The sequence below is a fragment of the Hippocampus comes genome, unplaced genomic scaffold (genome assembly GCF_001891065.2).
Source record: "Hippocampus comes isolate QL1 unplaced genomic scaffold, H_comes_QL1_v1.1 scaffold384, whole genome shotgun sequence".
Classification (NCBI taxonomy): Eukaryota; Metazoa; Chordata; class Actinopteri; order Syngnathiformes; family Syngnathidae; genus Hippocampus; species Hippocampus comes.
This window is the reverse complement of record NW_017805700.1, coordinates 823,156-832,205: the sequence shown is the minus strand read 5'-3', so window position 1 is coordinate 832,205 and position 9,050 is coordinate 823,156. Positions and strand designations below refer to the sequence as shown.

The following is a 9,050-nucleotide window of genomic DNA, read 5'->3' as shown; positions in this document are numbered from 1 at the left end:
TGGAGCTCAGAGCGGGCAGCGTGTGTGTGTGTGTGTGTGTGTGTGTGTGTGTGTGTGTGTGTGTGTGTGTGTGTATATATATATATGTATATATATACACAAACAGAAAGGTGTATAAATAGATAAGTACAGTACACATAAGGGTAAAAGTATTTGATGAGATGTAGATCTCTTCCTTTTCTTTTGTATTGAAAAAGGATCAATTTATATTATTACACAAGAAGGGGTAGGACTAGATAAGTTGTATACTTCTACCTACTCCTTTGAGCATATAACTGTGATGATATTTGTTTTACTTACTTTTTTTATTTTTCCTTTTGTAACTTTTGCGTGCCTTTTGTCAATCCGTCATTGTATTGTATGTTCAATAAACAATTAACCAACCAACAACTTAAAAAAACTGTCATAATAGAAAGAAGCTTAATGAATTCACTTATGTACCGAACACTAGCAAAGCTCTTCGCTGTCGAAATCACAATTACCTTTGTCTGCTTATTTTCCTTTTTTTTTTTAAATAATGCAACAGGAGATGGGTGTTATGATACCCATTAGCGTAGATCTCGAAAGTAAAGTTAATCACTGGTTAGTTCCCATGGTAACATCAAAGCAGTGTACATGAATGTATTTTGAGTCTTTTATAGGTCATATGAGTACAGATGGTGACTTTAACATTATAAGTTGGCAGTAGTTACAGTCGATGGTAATATATGTTTCCATTTTTCGAAAATTGACCTCCTACAGACCTGTAGTGCTTCGACCCCATGAATAAGAACTGGGAATAGACTTTTTAAACCATATTTTAAATGCTGCCAAAACAGTATTTTAAAATGTTTTAAATGTCCTTCACTCTGAAAATGTATTTTTCATTGGATGGAAAATTTATAGATAAATATCACAAATCGCACAACGTGGTTTTATGCGCAACTTTGTGTGGGCTAAGGAAGATCACAATGAATTTTGGTGACAATCTCGATAATGATGTAGTACTGTCCCTTGAATAAGGAAGTGTTCCGCTAACAAACACAAATATGTCTTTCACAAATGCTGACAGTTCAACCTTGCAGAGTGTTGGCGTTATAGCAATGCCGAGACTGGAAATGAGAGCAGTTTGTGTTGATGTTTGAATGAGGTCAGTCCATCCTCATCCTCATCATCTATAATACATTCTTGAGAAAGCATTCTTGAGCAATGCAAGTCGGATGGCTGCGATGTTTTCTTTCATCTTGTTTTTTTTAATGTATTCTTTTTATTTCCTGATTCATGACTTCATTGGCCACATCATATAGTTTTTCACGACTTTTGATCATTCAAACTGGCACTGTCATCAAAAAACTCCTTTGCTAACATAACTCCTGAAGGTTTCACGCTCCCCTTTGGCCATGTCGCCAGTGTCCAGTTAAAATGGGGAGCGGTGTCCTGAATATTTACCGTATTCACCACTCCGGGGAAGGGCTAATTCGTCCGTCAAAATTTCCCTGGCAAAACAGACGTCAAAATTCATGGCTACAAAGTACAGATGTCCATATGCAAATAATCACAATTTTCTTTGCAGCTAGCTCCGCCTGTGAGTAGTTTATTAACACAACATTGCTTGCCAAAAAAAAAAAAAAAAAGACAAAAAAACCCAACACACTGCTCATCAATTCAATGACACACTATTTACATTTGCTGATGGCATGCCAGTGGCATAATAGCGAGTTTTAGCAAGCTAGTCCCTTTACTGGGACCCCGAATAGAAGAATGCGCAAAAAATGTGTTCTGTTTCTGCACTCAAAACCAACGTCAATGCTCCCAAGTGGCACAAAACAACTTTGACTTCCCCCATCCCGTGTCGAAAAAAAAAAAGCCTCTGGATGAGTGACTGTGACACCTTGAAGCTTGAACGTGTTTTGTGTTATTCAGGCCACAATGTTTTTGCTATGAGTACGTGTGCCGTGTACGTAACATAACAGCAGCAAAACCAACATTATGTCATGTCTAACTTAAGTGTGGCAAAGAGTTTTTTAGTCAGTTTACCCAGATTGGAGAGTTTTCATGATCCAGGTGTAATGCTGTGGGCTCTAATATGACTCACTGTTTGATCTCTCTAAGTCCTTTTCTATGCCACTGCTCTGCATACTGTTTACCGAAGCAGAAAAGAAGCCCAGATATCTGCAGTAGACAGATCTATGAGGATGTGTTGATCCCTCCTCTGCTGGCAGGCTACTCCACAGAGACTGAACGCACAACTCAAGAGAGTGACTGAAAAGCTGTGAAATATCTGAAGTCTCAAACTCATGCAGCACGTTGAGCCGTCTTGCACAAAGAAACGAGTACAACTTTGTCACGCCATCACACCTGATCCCAAAGTCAAGTGTCCTCAGATGGTAAAGAATAGGATTCCCAGGCTGAGCAGTTAAGCGGAAAGTCCCCGATGGTGCAAAAGTGAGTCCTGAGGGCATGGAGCAAGCAGCTGTCGTCTTACCCGAGGTCACTGGCAGTTTTAGGGAAGCCCGCTAACACAAATGCTGCGCACACCTCCAATTCGATTTATAACTAATCCATTACAACGCAAGTTTACACAATGTGATGACACCAATGGAATCTCGATTCTTGATGCAGACTTTAGTTTATGAGCACCTCCTATATGTTATATAGTCTGTCCTAACGTATCATGCACAGTCAGTGACAAAAAAACAAAACAAACAAAACCACCACCTAACACATAACAGATCATGCAGCCATGAATCAAATTTGACACAAGCTTTGCATATATATGTTAAGCTTCCTGATGGAGATGAAGCATTATGTAATTGCTTCTCCTCCTCCTTTTGTTCGGATAGCTGAACAAGCTTTGACATCAAAGCCTAAAATATGGATCAAATACAAGAATTGTCTTGCAAGAGTTGTATTTTGTCCGGCTCATCTATTCTCTTTTTGCCTTTCCAATAGCGATGATGTAAAAAAGGTTTTTCAACACCCACACAGCACAGAACGTTTTCTTCACTCCCACGCATCCATAAAATGAAAAACAGTCAAAGCCCGTCCCAATAAGTCATAGCATTGGCATGAGCAGCTCGATGATAAGCGCAAGGCAGACAGAACAAACTCTCACCAACAAATTCCCCCTTCTTCGTCCTCTCCTTTTTCCTCAGCCGGCTTTTTCCAGGGCTCCCGCCTTCATCTTGTCCAATAAGGAAAGCAGGAAAACAGTGAAGGTTTTAAATCATAAGCATCCTTCTTCCTCCAGTTTTTTTCTTTCTTGCTTTCCGATTTCTTCAGTCTCCGGAGGAAAGCGGGAGCAACAGTGATCCACTGCTGCGCGTTCCGCTGCAGGAGACTGAACGTCAATCATGCGGGGTAACCTTGGGAACTACCAGGCCGCCCCCCAGCTTGTCCTGATTGGTTGCCCGATGGTGGCCCAGGAGTCACAAGTCCAAATAGATCCACAGATGGATACTGAAAGCTGTGATAGGATCATGTGCAGAGCCAAACAAACAGTGGCGAACTGTAGTACTTGGCAATTCTCTCTCTCTCTCTCTCTCTCTCTCTCTCTCTCTCTCTCTCTCTCTCTCTCTGACTTCAGAGCCTTTATTTTATAGTTGCCTAGCAACAGATGGGCATGTGAACCTATACCACCAAAGCCGAAGTGATGTGGGAGAGAGAGGAAGGAGTTCAAGTCCTTAACTCACTCTCTCTGTCGAGGTGTGTTGAATATTTTAGTTCTCTGCAGCAGCTTGTGTTGAGCACATCCTCAACATAATAGCAGTATGGCAAGTGATAGTTTAAAAGGGACATCAAGTTGGCATGCAGTACAATACAAACTAATTCAAAACAAAAGGAGACACTTAACTCCTCATCAACCATTGCTGACCATGATATCAACATGTCTACTTAAGGAGCAGCTGTTACGGAAATGAATAGATATTCGATTTTCATTTCATGGTCACAAAGTATTTCTCTCTCCTCATACTCTCGAGGATGACAGATCCTTAAGCGGCATGGCCACAAGGTTTGCTGTCTCTCTCAGCACAGTTTTAAGAGCATGGAAGAGACATAAAGAGATGTGTGTGTGTGTGTGTGTGTGTGTGTGTGTGTGTGTGTGTGTGTGTGTGTGTGTTGGGGGGCAGGGTGTTATGCGGGGGGGTGGAGTGGTATTTGCTAGAAACACTAGAACTGGCAACCTTTGGCACTTTGGCACTTAGTTCTTTTCACAGATGCTGGACTTTATTCTGTCCACCCTCCCCCCACATGAGCCAGGAAGTAGCTTGATGATAAACAAACAGTAATATTCATTTCATTTTTGCTGACACTTACGCCTTCCAGAGACCAGGGTACTGTAGTAGTGGTGACATTGGCGTTTCAGTGTATGCTCATGATTGCACTGCTGAAACAAATTTATCAGCGACCTGTGATATTTGCCCAATACTGTAAATTACATAAATCTGTAAATGTGTTTACATTTGAATTACCACTTAAGAACCCAATAAAATGACCTGGGTCGATGCTGGTCGAAAATGGTGCTGATGGGCTGGGATTGTGCGGCTTCAGTGACATTTGCCAGAGAACACTAAAATTGTCAGATACACCCTTGGCACTCTATTCTCTTCACAGATGAAAGCTGGTTCACACTAAAATCATGTGACAGACATGTGGGAGTAAGGATACACAATGGAGAACTTGCCGCTCCCTGCAAAATCCTCCAGCATAACCTGCTTGGTGGTGGGTTACTGATGGCCTGAGAAGTACATGATCCCCTTGAGCAGGTGTGGCCAACCAGTCAGAGACTATGAGTCATTTTGTTTTGACTGTGTTACTGCAAAGAGCCACATCATACACATGGGCAAACATAAACATCACCGCATCCCTTCCTCACACACACACACACACACACACACACACACACGCAAAAACACACACAAGCGCACACACGCAGGCACGCACACACACACACACACACACACACACACACACGCAAAAACACACACAAGCGCACACACGCAGGCACGCACACACACACACACACACACACACACACACACACACACACACACACACACACAAAGAGAGACTTCAGCTCAGCTATGTTTTATTGTAAATGTCACACACAAACATGATAATGACAGAAATTGACTCCTACAGTAATAAGACAACAGGCCAGTCATTTTCAACAATGACTATTGTGTGCACTGTCTCACACACAAAAACTCTCAGTTCAACCAAATCCACAAACAAAAATTTAAATAACGTTTTCTCTTACTATGCATGTTGCTTAGCGCCTTAGTGCAGGGACTGCTGGCATTCCTCCTCTTGAACGATGCTCTTCAAATCTGGCTTGCATTCCGTTGTTGCCACTCGAAGCACGCACTGTCTGCATGCGACCTGCAGCGGTTACTTACTACTTGGGTCAGCTTGCCGCATAGGGCTGCACTGGCCAAACTTTTTTGACCGAAGACTGACTTTTGACCAACCTCCCGCGATCGACACACATGAATAAGCAGATGCAGCCGAATAAAGTAAAAATGAAAACACACACACACACACACACACACACACACACACACACACACACACACACACACAAAATACGTGAGACAATTTCCGATTGTGGGACGGGACCAAGAGGTATACAACAGCCGTCGGTCACCAGACTGCCTGGTATGTGTCAACTTTTTTTGATGGTCGGGGAGTAAGTCCTCCTCTTGTCCTCTTGAAGCAAAGTGAAGTCACTACCTCCCGCATACAAAAACAGTGAACGCACGAGACAAGCGGTGCATCGAGATATTTCATATTCTGTCTGTTGCAGTGCATTGGGCTTCCATAGGTACGTGACGGACGGACGGATCTTTCCGTCCTAGGAACTGAATGCCTATCACTGGGTCAAACTTTTAATAACTCTGTGCTTGAGCAGATCAACTAACTTGTTGGTTTGAGAGAGTTTGACCTTAAAAAAACAACCCAAAACGGATTAGACATTTGTTGCTGATGGACTCGCCACTGCAGTCAAGCCAGTCAAGTCAAGTGAGCCGCCACTGCGATTGTCAATACTGTGCATTACGGCAGTGTTTTTCAAACTTTTTTGAGCCAAAGCACACTTCTTTCATTGGAAAAATGTCGCGGCACACCACTAGCTGAAAATGTGAAGTAAAAAAAAACGTTTATTTGAATAATTAATGTGTTATATTGATACTATAACCATTTTTAGCATTGAAGAATGACATTACAACAGCTTGAATTGGAATCAAATGAACACAAAGAAAATGTATTTTCTCATCTTTCATATTTATTGTTTCACCGTCGTCCTGCATTCATGCGTCACAAATTCGCTTGTCTGTCGTCGAAACACAAGGCAATTGGCTAGCTGTTGCTGCTCCCTAGCGGTATGGGAAGGTACTACATGATTACTTTCTGGGCGAAAGACCGCACAGGCATACAAATTGGATATTTTCCCACGGCACACATGACAATGTCTCCGGTGCCGCGGCACACGGGTTGAAAAACACTGCATTACGGTAATCTGCCGCCGGCGAGCAGTGTTGGCCACCTTCAAAATATGAGCACTTCAACTAATGCATGCATGTCAGTGGTTTGAATTAAAAGAAAGAAATTAAAATATAAAATAAGTAATTTCCTGGCTGTCGGGTAACGATAAGTTCACCCAGGAAGAATAAGAACTCTCAGAACAGTGCCAAGAAGCGTTCTCAAGTGTAGACAGAAAATAAAGTCAGTGGTAGGTAATTCTACATCAATTTCACCCGATACTTAATAAATCATTAAAACGTTAATCTTAGTTATCTCGCAACCACACCAAGTTTTCGACACACGAAGGCACCCCAGGTATCCAACTCCAGAACTGGCATTCAGATCTGATGTTCCATTTCAAAATAAAATGCTTCTGTATTCTGACATTTTGTCCTTGTTGCCTTGTTTCAAAAAATTATTTTAAAAATGAATTTTAATTATCCCTCAACCAGACAAGGTCTGGGGGACACTAGAGCACCCCAGGTATCCAACCAGATTACCCTCGCTCAGATCTGATGTCCCATTTCAAAATAAAAGGCTTCTGAAAACTGGCATGTTGACCTGGATTCCGATATGTTGACCTCTTTGCCCGATTTTTAAAACACCTTAAAAGATAGAATCTTAGTTATCCCTCAACCAAACCAGGTCTTGGGACATACTAGAGCACCCCAGGTATCCAACCAGACTAGCCTCATATGGATCTGATGTTGTGGCTGTGTAAAAGAATGAATTGAGCAGATTTCTCTACATGTGCAGCAAGATATTCGAGTGGCCGGTATTCTCATGGTCCATCGGAATCACAATTTTATTATTCAGTGCCAGATACATACAAATAATTAACAAGCTCATTAGGAAGGCTGGTGACACCATGTGAATATCATCCATCCATCCATCCATCCATCCCAATTGTCTGTTGAATTTTAGCTATAAATCTTTCAATTGCATCTCTAAAACTGTTACTCTCATGTGTAAAACAATGACATTGTCAAAACTAACCAATAGACCAGTTTCAATGTTTGCAAACAACAATGACGTCATGAAGATGCACACGCATCTCGTAGGCAAAAGCACTCGTCGGTGAACAGAGTCCACTCACGCACCGCTGCCTATATTTGATAAATACCCGTCGTGTTTTCACACACGAGACTCTCAAAGCCTACAAGAGTCTTGATGCTTATAATGACATGGTGTGTGGCCATGTTTAGTCGATTCTTTTTCATCAAGCTGCTGAAAAATGTGACTTTTGTTTACTGAAAGCCGATGTCTTGCCTCGTCAAAGACAGGGACAAAAGTCTCAGTGTTATCATGCATGGTTATGTGTGAATAAGAAGACTGGCTCCATACTGACCGCTAACTACACATGCGTGGCAGGGTAAGTAGGTGTCTTCAAATTTCAATTATGGACAATCTAATTCAACTAATAAATGCTGAGAGGATAATTTAGCAAATAACCATGCAGTAGTTGTAAACTGTACCGAACATTTGTGTGTGACGAATGATCATGAGTTTAATTGTTGTGACAATTTGATGTGATATGTAGCTATAGCGTAGTTGAAGTTTAAAGAGATATAAGATTAAGCACAACTTTAATATAGATCCTACATATTTACACCTTTGTCTCAATAAAATCACAAATAATGTTCAACAGTTTCCTATTCAATTTGAATTATTCAGTCTTTTTGTTTCAGCGTTGGTTCATGTTGCAGCTGTGCAGCAGCAATCATGTTTAAGGTGGACATGGCAGTGAAACTGGGCCTTTCCGCTTCAGCCTGCACGACACGATCCTGTGCATGGAATGACATGTCCAGAAAGAAAGTGAAACCAGTACGTGTGTGATATCAACTTGAAGAAAGTTAAGAGAACTGGCAAAACATCATGTGCTACGTCATCAAGCAAGATATCCAAAGACAGCATTGTGGTAACTCGGGGTGAATCACATAATGAAGCAAAGATGGCTAGATAATTTGCTGAAAATAGATTGCAATAGCAATATCCGAATTCAACCAAATGTGAGTAATAATACACACATGGAACAGGCACTTGTACTCAACATGTTAAAATATAGCATGTTTCAAATGTTTTTATTCATAATTATATATGTGATTTCATATTTAGGGATAACCGACGAACGCATAAACTTGCTGAGATCAAGATCAATTACACCAAAAGCTGCAGTTAGCATTTATTTACATGAGGACTCCACAGACAGAAACACTGCTTCAGAGTGCGAGGACTGTCTTCCTGAGCCAGTTACAACTTTGGATGAAGAGTCAGCATATGATCTCACACCTGAAGAACTTTCATCGAAAGTTGATCAGACATTGCTCTGTTGTGATGGAGGCAGCTGCACAATCAACGGTACAGGTGGATCATTTGTAAAATAAATCATATCACATACATGTATATAAAATTTTTACCTGTGGGCTTTTTTGTTTTGTTTTGTTATTACCAAATGAGTGGACATTATTTTTCAGCCGACTTACAAGTTGTAAATGAAGGCTCACTAAACTTTCTGCAGCTGTCATAGGATCTTCATGGTCGGCGTTGAT

The 9,050-nt window shown here is 41.2% G+C and overlaps 1 long non-coding RNA gene across 1 annotated transcript in view; it reads left to right on the top strand.

The window, feature by feature from the left end:
* LOC109523452 (uncharacterized) overlaps window positions 1-9,050 on the top strand; it is a 14,323-nt gene that overhangs the window by 3,249 nt on the left and 2,024 nt on the right. The window contains exon 2 of the long non-coding RNA XR_002169763.1: window positions 4,044-4,049. This is a non-coding gene — a long non-coding RNA (uncharacterized LOC109523452). The remainder of the gene's footprint in view (window positions 1-4,043; window positions 4,050-9,050) is intronic.